The sequence below is a fragment of the Schistocerca serialis genome, chromosome 2 (assembly GCF_023864345.2).
Source record: "Schistocerca serialis cubense isolate TAMUIC-IGC-003099 chromosome 2, iqSchSeri2.2, whole genome shotgun sequence".
NCBI classification, from domain to species: domain Eukaryota; kingdom Metazoa; phylum Arthropoda; class Insecta; order Orthoptera; family Acrididae; genus Schistocerca; species Schistocerca serialis.
In genome coordinates this window covers 751,529,490-751,545,068 of record NC_064639.1, presented here as the reverse complement: position 1 = coordinate 751,545,068, position 15,579 = coordinate 751,529,490, and positions in this window count along the sequence as shown.

Here is a 15,579-nt window from a genome sequence, read left to right as displayed (position 1 = left end):
AAATTTCTCCATCAATACCGTCTAGTACTGCTCCGGTGAAAACAGGACGAGACTCAGCTGTCAATTAAATGTGTGGTGAATAGTTTTTTGTAAGCTCGCAATCAATATGCATGCGTCCCGAATGCTGACTGGTAGTGATTCTAACAGATTTGTCATAGTGATTATTATATCCAAAAAAACTAAGCGTGGTTGCTAGATTCCCACATTGCGTTTTACAGTTTTCTCCGCTGCCTTTGCGAATTCCACCATCTCCTCCGTCAGCTTCAGTAGTCTACAAGCCATACTACTTGCGCCATAGGGTCGTGGGGTTTCTGGTTCCGCTGAATAGGTCAGGAGTTCACTACACTCAGCTGGCGGCTACACGGCTAGCGGAGGCTGTGTGGCGTGGACATGGCGGTTTTTTTAGGTTAGAAGGCCTCGGGAAAGTACGGGGTGGGCTGCAATCTCAAAGGGTGCATGGCAAATACAGGACTTGTTTGGATCAAGGAAAAGTCGGAATTGTAGTTGTAAATTGTTGTAGTTGTGCTGGGAAAGTCCCTGAGCTTCAAGCGCTAATAGAAAGCACAGAAGCTGAAATCGTTATAGGTACAGAACGCTGGCTAAAGTCTGAAATAAGTTCTGCAGAAATTTTTACGAAGTCACAGACGGTGTTCAGGAAAGATAGATTAGGCAGAATTGGTGGTGGAGTGTTTGTCTCTGTCAGTAGTGGTTTATCTTGTAGTGAAGTCGAAGTAGATACTCCGTGCGAATTGGTATGGGTGGAGGTTATACTTAACAGCCGAACTAAGTTAATAATTGGCTCCTTCTACCGAGCCCCAGACTCCGATGATATAGTTGCTGAACAGTTCAGAGAAAATTTGAGTCTCGTAACAAATAAATACCGCACTCATACGGTTATAGTTGGTGGGGACTTCGAACTTCCTTCGATATGTTGGCAAAAGTACACGTTCAAAACCCGTGGTAGGCAGAAAACATCATCCGAGGTTGTCCTAAATGCTTTCTCCGAAAATTGTTTCGAGCAGTTAGTCCACGAACCCACGCGAATTGTAAATGGTTGCGAAAACACACTTGATCTCTTAGCCACAAACAATCCAGAGCTGATAGAGAGCATCATGACTGATACAGGGATTAGTGATCACAAGGTCGTTGTAGCTAGGCTCAATACCGTTTCTTCCAAATCCACCAGAAACAAACGCAAAATAATTTTATTTAACAAAGCGGATAAAGTCTCACTAGAAGCCTTCCTAAGAGACGATCTCCATTCCTTCCGAACTGACTATGCAAATGCAGACGAGATGTGGCTCAAATTCAAAGCTATAGTAGCAACAGCAATTGAGAGATTCATACCTCATAAATTGGTAAGAGATGGAACTGATCTCCCGTGGTACACAAAACAGGTCCGAACGCTGTTGCAGAGGCAACGGAAAAACATGTGATGTTCAGGAGAACGCGATATCCTGAAGATTGGCTAAATTTTACAGACGCGCGAAATTTGGCACGGACTTCAATGCGAGTTGCCTTTAATAGGTTCCACAACGAAACATTGTCTCGAAATTTGGTAGAAAATCCGAAGAAATTCTGGTCGTATGAAAAGTACACAAGCGGCAAGACGCAGTCAATACCTTCGCTGCGCAGTGCCGATGGTACTGTTACCGAAGTCTGTGCCGCCAAAGCGGAGTTACTGAACGCGGTTTTCCGAAATTCCTTCACCAGGGAAGACGAATGGAATATTGCAGAATTTGAAACACGAACAGCTGCTAGCATGAGTTTCTTAGAAGTAGATACCTTACGGGTTGCGAAGCAACTCAAATCGCTTGATACGGGCAAGTCTTCAGGTCCAGATTGTATACCGATTAGGTTCCTTTCAGATTACGCTGATACAATAGCTCCTACTTATCAATCATATACAACCGCTCGCTCGCCGATAGGTCTGTACCTACAGATTGGAAAATTGCGCAGGTCGCACCAGTATTTAAGAAGGATAGTAGGAGTAATCCATCGAACTACAGACCTATATCATTGACGTCGGTTTGCAGTAGGCTTTTGGAGCATATACTGTATTCAAACATTAAGAATCACCTCGAAGGGAACGATCTGTTGATACGTAATCAGCATGGTTTCGGAAAACATCGTTCTTGTGCAACGCAGCTAGCTCTTTATTCGCACGAAGTAATGGGCGCTATCGACAGGGGATCTCAAGTTGATTCCCTATTTCTAGATTTCCGGAAGGCTTTTGACACCGTTCCTCACAATCGACTTCTAATCAAGCTGCGGGCCTATGGGGTATCGTCTCAGTTGTGCGACTGGATTCGTGATTTCCTGTCAGGAAGGTCGCAGTTCGTAGTAATAGACGGTAAATCATCGAGTAAAACTGAAGTGATATCAGGTGTTCCCAGGGAAGCGCCCTGGGACCTCTGCTGTTCCTGATCTATATAAATGACCTGGGTGACAATCTGAGCAGTTCTCTTAGGTTGTTCGCAGATGATTCTGTAATTTACCGTCTAGTAAGGTCATCCGAAGACCAGCATCAGTTGCAAAGCGATTTAGAAAAGATTGCTGTATGGTGTGGCAGGTGGCAGTTGACGCTAAATAACGAAAAGTGTGAGGTGATCCACATGAGTTCCAAAAGAAATCCGTTGGAATTCGATTACTCGATAAAAAGTACAATTCTCAAGGCTGTCAATTCAACTAAGTACCTGGGTGTTAAAATTACGAACAACTTCAGTTGGAAAGACTTCATAGATAATATTGTGGGAAGGCGAGCCAAGGTTGCGTTTCATTGGCAGGACACTTAGAAGATGCAAAAAGTCCACTAAATAGACAGCTTACACTACAGTCTTTCGTCCTCTGTTAGAATATTGCTGCGCGGTGTGGGATCCTCACCAGGTGGGATTCACGGAGGACATCGAAAGGGTGCAAAAAAGGGCAGCTCGTTTTGTATTATCACGTAATAGTGGAGAGAGTGTAGCAGACATGATACGCGAATTGGGATGTAAGTCATTACAGCAAAGACGTTTTTCGTCGCGGCGAGATCTATTTACGAAATTTCAGTCACCAACTTTCTCCTCCGAATCCGAAAAAACTTTGTTGAGCCCAACCTACATAGGTAGGAATGATCATCAAAATAAAATAAGAGAAATCAGAGCTCGAACAGAAAGATTTACGTGTTCGTTTTTCCCGGGAGTGGAGTGGTAGAGAGATAGTATGATTGTGGTTCGATGAACCCTCTGCCAAGCACTTAAATGTGAATAGCAGAGTAGTCATGTAGATGTAGATGTATGTTCAACACTTCATTTTCCAACCTAGTTACCTGCGTGGTATGCCAACCTGCCACCGATTTCCCACTCCAATGCCAGTTCCTTGTCCTCCTCTACCAACCTGTTCAATTATGTCAGACCATCTTATCCCCTCTCCCCAGAATCTACCAAGCCAAATTTACAACGATGTAGCGAACGGGGCACTATCTCCATTCCTGCATTTTTTCTAATAATCTTTCATAAAATTTTTCTAAATTGTTTCATTCCTGTGAAACTTCTCGACCCCTGCCCTTGGCTCTCCGTCCAAGCTCAGAAAATCCTTGCTCGGCCCCCTATAATATTTTCCGCAATTCCCTTGCATTAAAAACTAAACTTAAGAGTCGATTGATGACTGGTCGCCACTTCATCCTTTTGTTTGGCAAAAAGAACCCCTCTCTCCACTTGCTGATACCCCAGGTCCACCACTTCCCACCAGACGAAGACGTCCAGCACTGCCAAGACTAGCATCTCTTCCAGCTTTGACCTCAGTAAAAAATAACTTGAGGACAAGTATCATCATCATCATCATCACCCCTCATCCCTCAGAAGGCTGCTGCCATCGACAGTACTCTAGTATAAACAAAATTCAAAGCACGCATTTTTTTTTCATCAATCTTCTGACTGATTTGATGCGTTCGCCACGAATTTCTCCCCCGTGCAAACATTTTCATGTCAGATTAGCACGTGCAACCTACGATCTCAGTCATTTGCTGGATGTATTACAATCTCTGGATGTATTACAATCTCCGCCATTTTTACTCTCTACAGCTCCTCTTAGCACCATGGAGATTTTTAACGGTGTCCTTTTGTTCTATCATCCTGCCCCGTCTTCTTGTCAGGGCATTCCATACATTCTTTTCCTCTTCGATTCTGCGCCGAACCTTTTTATTCTTTAATTTATCTGTAAACCTAATTTTCAACATTCGTCTGTAGCACCACATTACAAATGCATCGATTCTCTTCTGTTCCGGTCTACGCACAGCCCATGTTTTAGAATCACACAATATTGTACTCTAAACCTACATCCACAGAAATTTCTTCCTCAAACTAAGGCCTTTGTTTGATGCTAGTAGACTTCTCTATGCCAGGAATGAACTTCTTTCCAGCGTTAGTCTGATGTCCTCCTTGCTCCGTCCGTCATTGGTTATTTTGGTGCCCCGGCAGCAGAATTCCTTAACTTTATCTACTTCGTGACCATTAGTCCTGATGTTAAGTTCCTCGCTGTTCTCATTTCTGCTACTTCTCATTACTTTGGTTTTTCTTCGATTTCCTCTCCATATTCTGTACTCGCTAGATTGTTCATTCCATTCGGCATAACACGTAATTGTTCTTCACTTGCACTCGGGATGGCAATATCATCATCGAATCATATTATTGATAACCTGTCACCTTGAATTTTAATTCCACTCTTGAATCTTTCCTTTATTTCCGTCATTGCACGGTACAGATCGAGCAGTAAGGGGAAAGACAACATCCCTGTCTTACACCGTTTTTAATCCGAGCGCTTCGTTCTTGGTCGTCCAGTCTTATCATTTCCTCTTGACTCTTGTCCATATCGTGTATTACCATTATCTGCCTATAGCTTACCCCTATATTCCTCACACATACGAACATCTTGCACCATTTGATCTTTTTTCTTTAGTCTTGCTTCCATTAACAGCGTCAGCGTCAGAATTGCCTCTCTGGTGTCTTTACCTTTCCTAAAGCCAAACTGGCCGTCATTTGACAAATCACCAATTGTCTTTTTCATTCTTCGTATTATTATTCTTGTCAACAATATGGATGAACCGTTAAACTGATTATGTGATAATTTTGGCATTGTCAGCTCTTGCAGCGTTCGGAATTGTGTGGATGATATTTTTCCGGAAGTCAGATGGTATGCCGCCAGACTCGTACGCTCTACACACCGACGTGAATTGGCATACTGTCGCCCCTTGCCCCATAGATTTTGGAAATTCTGATGGAATATTGTCAGTCCGTTCTGCCTTATTTGATCTTATGGCCTCCAAAGCCCTCTTATATTCTGATTCTGGTACTTGAACTCTATGTCTTCTAAATCGACTCCTGTCTCTTCTTCTATCACATCAAACAGATCTTTCCCCTTATAGCGGCCTTCATTGTATTCTTTCCACCTATACGCTCTCTCCTCCAATTGAACAGTGGAATTCCCATCGCACTCCAAATGTTACCACCCTTGATTTTAATGTCACCTAAGACTGTTTTGGCTTTCCTCTACGCTGAGTCAGTCCTTCCGACAGCCATTTCTTTTTCGATTTCTTCACATTTTTCATGCAGACATTTCGTCTTAGTTTCCCTGCATTCCCTACTTTTTTTCATTTCTCAGCGACCTGTATTTGTATCTTTCTGAATTTCCGTGACATTTTTGTACTTTCTTCTTTCATCGGTTAACCGAAGTATATCTTCTTTCACCTATGGTTTCTTCGGAGTTACCTGATTTGTAACTATGTTTTTTTTTTTTTCAACTTTTGTGACTGTTCTTTTTAGAGATGTCCATTCCAGTTCAACTGCACAGCCTACTGATATATTCCTTATTGCTGTATCGATAGCCTTAGAGAACTTCAAGCGTGTCTCGTCATCCCTTAGTACTTTTGTATCCCACTTTTTTGCGTATTTAAGAATTTTCAGCATTGTGAAAACCTGCCAGAAACTGTCATAATTCCACATGTAACAGTCAGCTTCAGTTGCAAATAGAAACCAAACTTTACCCAGGTTTCAGCCAAAATAATTTGGCATTCTTCAGATGCTAATGTTATGTTAATTCAAATTCATCTACTTTTTAAGTTTTTAGGCACCGTTGCCTTTATTGATGCTTAGTCACACTGATGTACTCTCCACGATATTACAGATCATTCCTGTAAATAGCCAAACATACGTTTATTAATTAACCATATAAAGTTTGAGCAATGTATTCAAATTTGAGAAATAATTTTGCCGAGTAGTAGCTATTCATTCTCACGGGCTCCGAATCTGTTATAGGGCCATCGATCTCCTCAGAAGCAAGTTCTTTTACATATTACGCCATTAAAGGTTTTAACGGTTATATAAATCCAATTCTTAATGTTAAGTTAGCTACTGTTACGTATCTATATTTCCACTCGCGCATGCGCATGACTATCAGCAATGCTCGGTACACAGCTGCTTGCAGCGTTTAGTTTCGGTGCAGCTCTCGCGGCCTACCGACCTCGTCCGCGTAATGGGGCCTGCTGTGGCTGTTCAGGTCTTGTAATGTAGATTATGACTAGTTACTACGCTGCTACAGTTTTATACTTGACATGGCCAAACTTTGGCATGCAGTAGCTTAGTATCACTCGCTTCTGAAGAAGGCCAAATTATTTTGGATGATACCTGGGTAAAGTTTGGTTTCTATTTGCAACTGAGGCTGACGGGCTACATGTTCTTGGAGTATTGATTCTTGCTGACTAATCTTTTGAACTGGAGCCTATACTTCATCACTACTACTTCGTGATCTGAGTCTATTTCTGTTCCTGGGTACGCCTTACAATCTAGTATCTGATTTCGGGATCTCTGCCTAACCATGATGTAATCTAACTGCAAAACTTCCCGTATCACCCGATCTTTTCCAAGTATACCTCTTCCTCTTGTCATTCTTGAACAGAGTGCTCCCTATTACCAACTGAAATTTATTACAGAAGTCAATTAGTCTTTCTCCTCTCTCATTCCTTGTCCCAAGCCCACATTCTCCTCTAACTTTGTCTTCCACTTATTCCCTCTACAACTGAATTGGAGTCCCCCATGACTTTTAGAAGTTCATCTCCCTTTATGTTCTGTATTACCTCTCCAATATCCACGACACTTTCTCTCTCTCTTCACCTTCTATACGTGAACTGTCGTTGTCGCTGTCGGTTTGCTGTCGATTCTGACAAGAATCACCTTTTCACTGAACTGTTCACTGTAACAAACTCATTGCCGCAACTTCCCATTCATAACGATTCCTACTCCCTTTGTACCATTTTATGGTGCTGTTGGTATTATCTTATACTCATTTGACCAGAAATCTTGTCCTCTTTCCATTTCACATCACTGACCCCTACTATATATAGATTGAGCATTCGCATTTCCCTTTTCAGATTTTCTACCTTCCGTACCACATTCCAAGCTTCTGGCATTCCACGCCCCTACTCGTAGAACGTTATCCTTTTTGTGATTATTCAGTCTTTTTCTCACTGTCGTCTCTCCCCTTGGTAGTCTCTTCTAGGAGATCCGAACTGGAGACTATTCCGGAATCATTTGCCAGTGGAGAGATCGTCATGGCACTTTCTAAAATACAGGTGACATGTCCTTTGTATATACATTATGTGACTTTAATTCTGCTGTTTCCATTGCCTTCTGCAACCTCATGCCGTTGATCATTGTTGATTCTTCCGCCTTTAGGGGCAGTTTCTCGTCTACCATCTGGTGAGGAAGATGTACGGTACAGGCGAAATACCCTCAGACTTCAAGAAGAATATAATAATTCCAATCCCAAAGAAAGCAGGTGTTGACAGATGTGAAAATTACCGAACAATCAGTTTAATAAGCCACAGCTGCAAAATACTACCACGAATTCTTTACAGACGAATGGAAAAACTAGTAGAAGCCGACCTCGGGGAAGATCAGTTTGGATTCCGTTGAAATACTGGAACACGTGAGGCAATACTGACCCTACGACTTATCTTAGAAGAAAGATTAAGGAAAGGAAAACCTACGTTTCTAGCATTTGTAGACTTAGAGAAAGCTTTTGACAATGTTGACTGGAATACTCTCTTTCAAATTCTAAAGGTGGCAGGGGTAAAATACAGGGAACGAAAGGCTATTTATAATTTGTACAGAAACCAGATGGCAGTTATAAGAGTCGAGGGACATGAAAGGGAAGCAGTTGTTGGGAAGGGAGTAAGACAGGGTTGTAGCCTCTCCCAGATGTTATTCAATCTGTATATTGAGCAAGCAGTAAAGGAAACAAAAGAAAAATTCGGAGTAGGTATTAAAATCCATGGAGAAGAAATAAAAACTTTGAGGTTCGCCGATGACATTGTAATTCCGTCAGAGACGGCAAAGGATTTGGAAGAGCAGTTGAATGGAATGGATAGCGTCCTGAAAGGAGGATATACGTAAGATGAACATCAACAAAAGCAAAACGAGGGTAATGGAACGTAGTCAAATTAAGTCGGGTGATGCTGAGGGAATTATATTAGGGAATGAGACACTTAAACTAGTAAAGAAGTTTTGCTATCTGGGGAGCAAAATAACTAATGGTGGTCGAAGTAGGATATAAAATGTAGACTGGCAATGGGAAGGAAAGCGTTTCAAAATGGTTCTGAGCACTATGCGACTTAACTTCTGGGGTCATCAGTCACCTAGAACTTAGAACTAATGAAACCTAACTAACCTAAGGACAGCACACACATCCATGCCCGAGGCAGGATTCGAACCTGCGACCGGAGCGGTCGCTCGGCTCCAGGCAGTAGCGCCTAGAACCGCACGGCCACTCCGGCCGGCTAAAGCGTTTCTGAAGAAGAGAAATTTGTTAACATCGAGTATAGATTTGAGTGTCAGGAAGTCATTTCTGAAAGTATTTGTATGGAGTATAGCCATGTATGGAAGTGAAACATGGACGATAAATAGTTTAGACAAGAAGAGAATAGAAGCTTTCGAAATGTGGTGCTACAGAAGAATGCTGAAGATAAGATGGGTGGATCACATAACTAATGAGGAAGTATTGAATAGGATTGGGGAGAAGTTTGTGGCACAACTTGACCAGAAGAAGGGATCGGTTGGTAAGACATGTTCTGAGGCATCAAGGGATCACCAATTTAGTATTGGAGGGCAGCGTGGAGGGTAAAAACCGTAGAGGGAGACCAAGAGATGAATACATTAAGCAGATTCAGAAGGATGTAAGTTGCAGTAGGTACTGGGAGATGAAGAAGCTTGCACAGGATAGAGTAGCATGGAGAGCTGCATCAAACCAGTCTCAGGACTGAAGACCACAACAACAACAACATCTGTATTCCTCCTTAAATGCAAGATTCTTGTAATTTCAGAAAATTTTTTCCAAGTTTATAATATTTTATAAAGAGATAAAAGTCATTGCCGCTTTCCGTGTTCAAAATTTCTATCTTAAATCTATAATTTTAAGACCTTTATTTTTAATTACTTTTCAATTTTAGACGTATCACGGCTGGAATACTATTAATCCCTATGATAAATAAGAAATATCAAATCAGTCATATATTCTATCCATGCATAATTTCATACTTTGAATCTACGACTTATCTTAGTAACTAGGTGGCAGGTCGACTGTAAATGGTAATAACAAATAAATAAATAATAATCATTGTCTTTAGCAACCGAAACTTAGAATCCAATCGTTGACCGTTCCTTGTGTGTCTGTAACTGCTTGCTGGTTCGGCATAGCAATCATCTTCTTCCACCGATAAAAGTATTCTGTTATTGTCAACATTAAACGGTTCCCTACTGCAGACCAATTAAATGGTCTTAATACAACCACCCCAATCATTTCAAATGGCTTCGAAACCTCTGTCAGTCTCTGTAATGGTTTTCGTCTATTGCTATTGTTACCTTTCTTCCCAAAGCGAACGTTTTCGGTGTTTCTTCACTAGCTTGTGCATCACGTCATAGTCGAACTCACCGAGTCTTAATGCCCATATCGTTCGCTTGCAGGATGGATATTTTACCTCCAATAATCATTCCAGGGCGGCATGGTCTCTCGCTGAAATTCATCCCATAAAGATAACGCCGAAAATACGTCCCTTAATGTATGAACCCAAACATCTGTTTCTCCGCGGTTACATATCTTTTCTCTGCTCTATTCTCTTGCTGCAATCTGTACATCACAGGATTCTCGACGATGTTGGTTTCTTGATAAAAGACACACCCCAAATACCGCAAAACAGTGTAAACTTCTCCTGAAAATCAGGATAAATTAAAGCTATAATTGACGTTAAAACTTTTCTCATCTCTTTGATTGCATCCTGATATTCCTTCATCCTCACGTATTTTGCTCCTTCTTTAAAGGCTACATGAGTGCTGTATTAGGTAACCCACTCACTATCCTCACATTGTAGTTCAACAGTCCCACAAAAGATTGGAGCTCTTTGCTCTACCTAGGGACTGGATAATCTTGTACCATCCATAACAGTCTTGGCTACCTTCTCACCCCATCTTTGCTAATCACATACCCTAAGAATCCACTTCTTTCAGAGCGAAATGACATTTATTCCATGGCTAACGTCAACTTCTTAAATACCTTTGTCAGTCATTGCCTATGTTTCTACATGTTTTTGAGAATGCAGTCATATCGTCAAAGTAAACTAGATATTAACGAGGAATTATTTCCCTCAGTACTCCATCCGACAGTCACTGAAAAGTTGCTGGAGCGTTCTTCAACTCAAATGATAATGACCTCCAGAACCTCCTCCAGCTAATGGCAACCACTTCTTAAATTCACTGTAGAGGTATACCAGCACCATCTCAAGTTATTAATGGTTACCCTGATGGTGAGTGATGGATAAGCATCTGTCACTGTCACTTAAATTTAAAGTGACGGTAATCACATCAGAACTGCACTTCCTCGAACCTTCTATGGACTGTTTGGGCATGACCGCAATTCCTGTATCCCAATGAACTAATGCCCTCTGATATTGTGTCATTATGTAACAGCTGGCTGATGAACACCTCCGTAATTGGTTGCAAAAATCTAGGTATCCATAACACTGGTGATTCACTTCCTATTGGAATTCGGTGCTGAGTGATGGGGTCACTGGCATTGGGTCCTGTAGGAAAAACAAATCTTCGAACTCGAATGTTCATAATTTTTACTTTTGGATCGTGTAACTGCAACTGAATGAGAGAAAATTTGATGCCTTTCCCTTATCTGTTCTTTTTATTACAATGTTACTGTTTTTTAACTTTCGTTTTAACGTTTTCATGGTGGCTGCTTCTGTTTTGTTGTTCTTATTATGTGTCTTCGGTCCTTGTTTTCATATGCTTTTTATATCTTTCTTTACTAATTCTCTTGTCAGTTATACGTTTATTTCTTGAAAAAGAAAAAGAAAATGGAACAAATTTTCTTGAAATAACATTAATAAAAGGAAATGCCCAACAAATATTTTACATCTTCCGAAAACCAATTGCTCGGACACAATAATACATTTCACATCTAATCATTCCCACAACCAGAAGTTTGTAGTACTGAGGTATATGCTATATAGTCTAAATAGGATCCTACTCAACAAGAGAAACTACGAAAAGGAAATGAGTAGAATTGTAGCAAAAGTTAGCAACAATGGGACTTCCGGACAGATTAAAACTGTGTACCGGACGGAGACTCGAACTTGGGAGTTTTGCCTTGCGGAGCCAAATGCGCTACCATCTTTTTTTTTTTTTTTAACTCATTTTGATCGTTGTTGTTCGTTCTATTGGTTCGGGGTGGACATCCCATGACGCTCGTTCAAGCTAATCGTTGATCCATTAACTCAGTTTTTTTATTACAGAGTGCAGCTAAACTTCTGACCGAACACGCTGAGCTCCCATGCCGGCGTCTGAGCTACCCAAGCGCGACTCACACCTCGTACTCACAGCTTTTCATCTGCCAGCAACTCGTCTCCTACCTTCCTTGCTTCACAGAAGCTAATTTGCAAGTTTCGCACAAGAGCTTCTGTGAAGTTTGGAAGGTAGGAGACGAATTACTGGCAGATGAAAAGCTGTGAGGACGAGGTGTGAGTCGCGCTTGGGTGGCTCAGATACTAGAGCACTTGTCCGCTAAAGGCGAAGGTTCCGAGTTCGAGTCTCGATCCGGCACACAGTTTCACTCTGCCGAAGTTTCATGTCAGTGCACGCTCCGCGCAGAGTGAAAATCTCATTCTAGTAACAATGGGTATGACACGAGCCTAGTACACAGCCTCAATTAAAAAATAAAATCACAAATACAAAACAGATACAACATTTCCAGAATACGCGATAACTCAGAAGCTCTAAACTCGTAAACTCACTCAACACACACACACACACACACACACACATACACACACACACACACACACACACACACACACACATACACAAACACATGCACACAATGGCAACATTACGCAGATAGAAGCAGATGGAACGCTATGGCTCACGCGCATGAATTAACGCATTGAGTGTGAAACATACTAAAGAAACAGGGCTCCCAAACAGCATAGAAACTAGGGAAACACTCCAATCAGACTTAATCCAACCAACATCAAGAGGGATATAGTCCAGTGATCAGGAATATATAAAGTCAAAGTTCTGATGCAGTATAGGTAGAATTGACGTAAAAATTTTACAACGTAGTACAAAGAACACATCAGGTGTTGGAAGTATGAAACAAACCATTCCGCATTTGCAGAGCTCTTAAAACACGATAACCACGATCCCACCAACAAGGGGCAACATATAAAAATAATCAGAATAAAAAGCCATGCCGGCCGCGGTGGTCTAGCGGTTCTAGGCGCTCAGTCCGGAACCGCGGGACAGCTACGGTCGCAGGTTCGAATCCTGCCTCGGGCATGGATGTGTGTGATGTCCTTAGGTTAGTTAGGTTTAATTAGTTCTAAGTTCTAGGCGACTGATGACCTCAGAAGTTAAGTCGCATAGTGCTCAGAGCCATTTTTGAAAAAGCCATGACAAATACCTTATACAAATGCAAGAAAACTTCCACATCCAGAAAGCCATTACTGAAAATAAACATGTGATAAATGAGCAAACACACATCAGTACAGGCTCCCTAACACACTTAATAAAAGAAATGATAAGATGAAATTCATTCCTCTTGCACATATAGCCTCATTAAAACAAATACATATCTTCCTTTCTCTCACTCTCTCTCTCTCTTCCTGCCTTCTGAGCGCACACAAACACACACACACACACACACACACACAGATACACACACACGCACACACCCTAGCGTACACATACACACACACATACACTTCGAATTCAACTACTTAAACCTAACTAACCTAACGTCATCACACACATCCATGCCCGAGGCAGGATTCTAACTGCGACCGTAGCGGTCTCGCGCTTCCAGACTGTAGCGCCTAGAACCACTCGGCCACTTCGGCATACACATACTCATACGTACACAAATGTATCACAAATATTCCAAAAATTGCATTCAAAATTTGGCAGCAATATTCTATCTTTGGCAATAACATCCGACTCTCGCCAACACAACCCTAAACATAGCATCAAACCAATTAGCAGTTCTAGAGCTGTGAATTTTGGAAAATAAAAACCGAAATGACAATTATTATAAGAAGAACAACGCCAAAAATGGGACAAACACATGACGTGTAAAACTTGGCCCACGGAACCTGTTAGTAGAATTGGAATTCCTACTACGCCATAGAAAAGCGATCCACCAGAACTTTAAATGTGAACTAAACAATGTAAATATATGTACATATTCCAGGCCACTGAGATGCCATGCAAAGGATAAAGACGAAAGTTGAATGGCACGAAAATTGTGTTTCATTCAGTTACAGTTACACGGTCCAAAAGTAAAAATTATCAACATTGAAGTTTGATGACTTGTTTCTTCTTTGGGACCACTTAACTGTGATCTCATTACTGAGCACAGAATTCCGACAGGAAATTAGTCACCATTATGATGGATGTCTAGATATTTGCAACCATTTACGGAGGTGCTCATAAACCAATAGTTACCTAATGAGATAAATTCAGAGGGGAATAGTTCATGTAAACATTGCCTACATCAGGCGGTATTTCCACACATTGTCTGAATTGAACTGCCTTCACCTGAAAAGCTGTCTTCACTGACTCCAATGACCTTACATCCTTATTTCCCACACCACGAAATCTAGAGTGTCGTGGGTTTCACTGCCTCTGACACACTAAGTCAGTACTCATTACTATGCATGTGCTTCCTTGCCCATCAAAACTTATACTCCCTTCCCCCTACAACACCTGTTATTGCACTTTCCACCAATGCATCCTTACTCACCTTTGGCCGATTTCGGGTTTCTTCTTGCGTTTAACCGCTTATCACGTCCTCACTGTCCATTCCTATCAGCCTTACTAAAAAGTCACATTACTTCTGTCTCAAAGAAGCTTTGCACATGTCCTGTCTACCCACATCTGTACGCTCTTCCTTTTGTGGATAACGGTTCACGAACCTCACTTACACCAGCTGACAAATCGATCTCCGCACATTCCATTGCTAACCTAACAGTAGAGTGGAGACAATTTGGACACCTGTGCGTACGCTTCTTGACACATCATGTGGTAAGCTGCCCAGGGTAACGTTGAGTGCTCTTTGCACAGTTTCCTGAAGCTAAATTTTATTTGCTTCGTCAGCTCATATGTATGGTCATTCGCCTTACTTATCCTACCAGAAAAATCCTCTAAGACTTCCCCAAGTCTCTTCGTAATAATATTTAACCTGAAAGATTGGGGCGCTTTTCTGTTTCTTACATTAGTGCAGAAGACCCTGCTTCAACTGCTCGAACGTCTCCGCATTCTGAAGCGGCTCTGTACTTCCTACAAAGATTTTCGCCTCTTCCACAAGGTGTAATGTAGCAACCTGTAATAACTGCCCGACCAGTCATCTGTACTTGTCGACACTGGCGCGTCCTCCACGAACTGTACGTCACCTACAGATGACCTTCCAGAAAATGGAATCATTAAACACTGGGCAGCAGGATATACGTCATTGTCTGGTGACTGGAGGATTCCTATTGTCTCGTCCTTAACTGCAACTTGCCCCAGCAACTCCATACTATTTTACCGACAACTATGCTACCCTTTCCATCAACAAACGTACTGTGTCTGTCTCAGAAACTCCCTATGTGGCTGGCTCCGCCATTTCGACATCTTTACCCATCATACACACACAATACACAACAAATCACAGACTCAAAATTAACAACGAAATACACTTTACGTCTTATCTTTAACCATCAAGACTCCCTGCATTCTGTCGCAAGAGACTTGACCATGTCAGCGTCACATAAAACAAGCTACAGGCATAGACTTTGCACACGGTGCAGTATGCTCAAACAGATTACACTACCAGCATATAACATGAACCAAGTACTGCTGCCTGCAGTTACCTTGAAATTCATGAATGCCAAAAAATCTGACTGTGACACTCCTACCTAGATACAGTGCCTGTGACAAGCACCGAGAGTAACCAACAGTTCTCTCACGCGGCCCACTGTGGTGACACTGCAGGCCGTTATTCAGACATCGT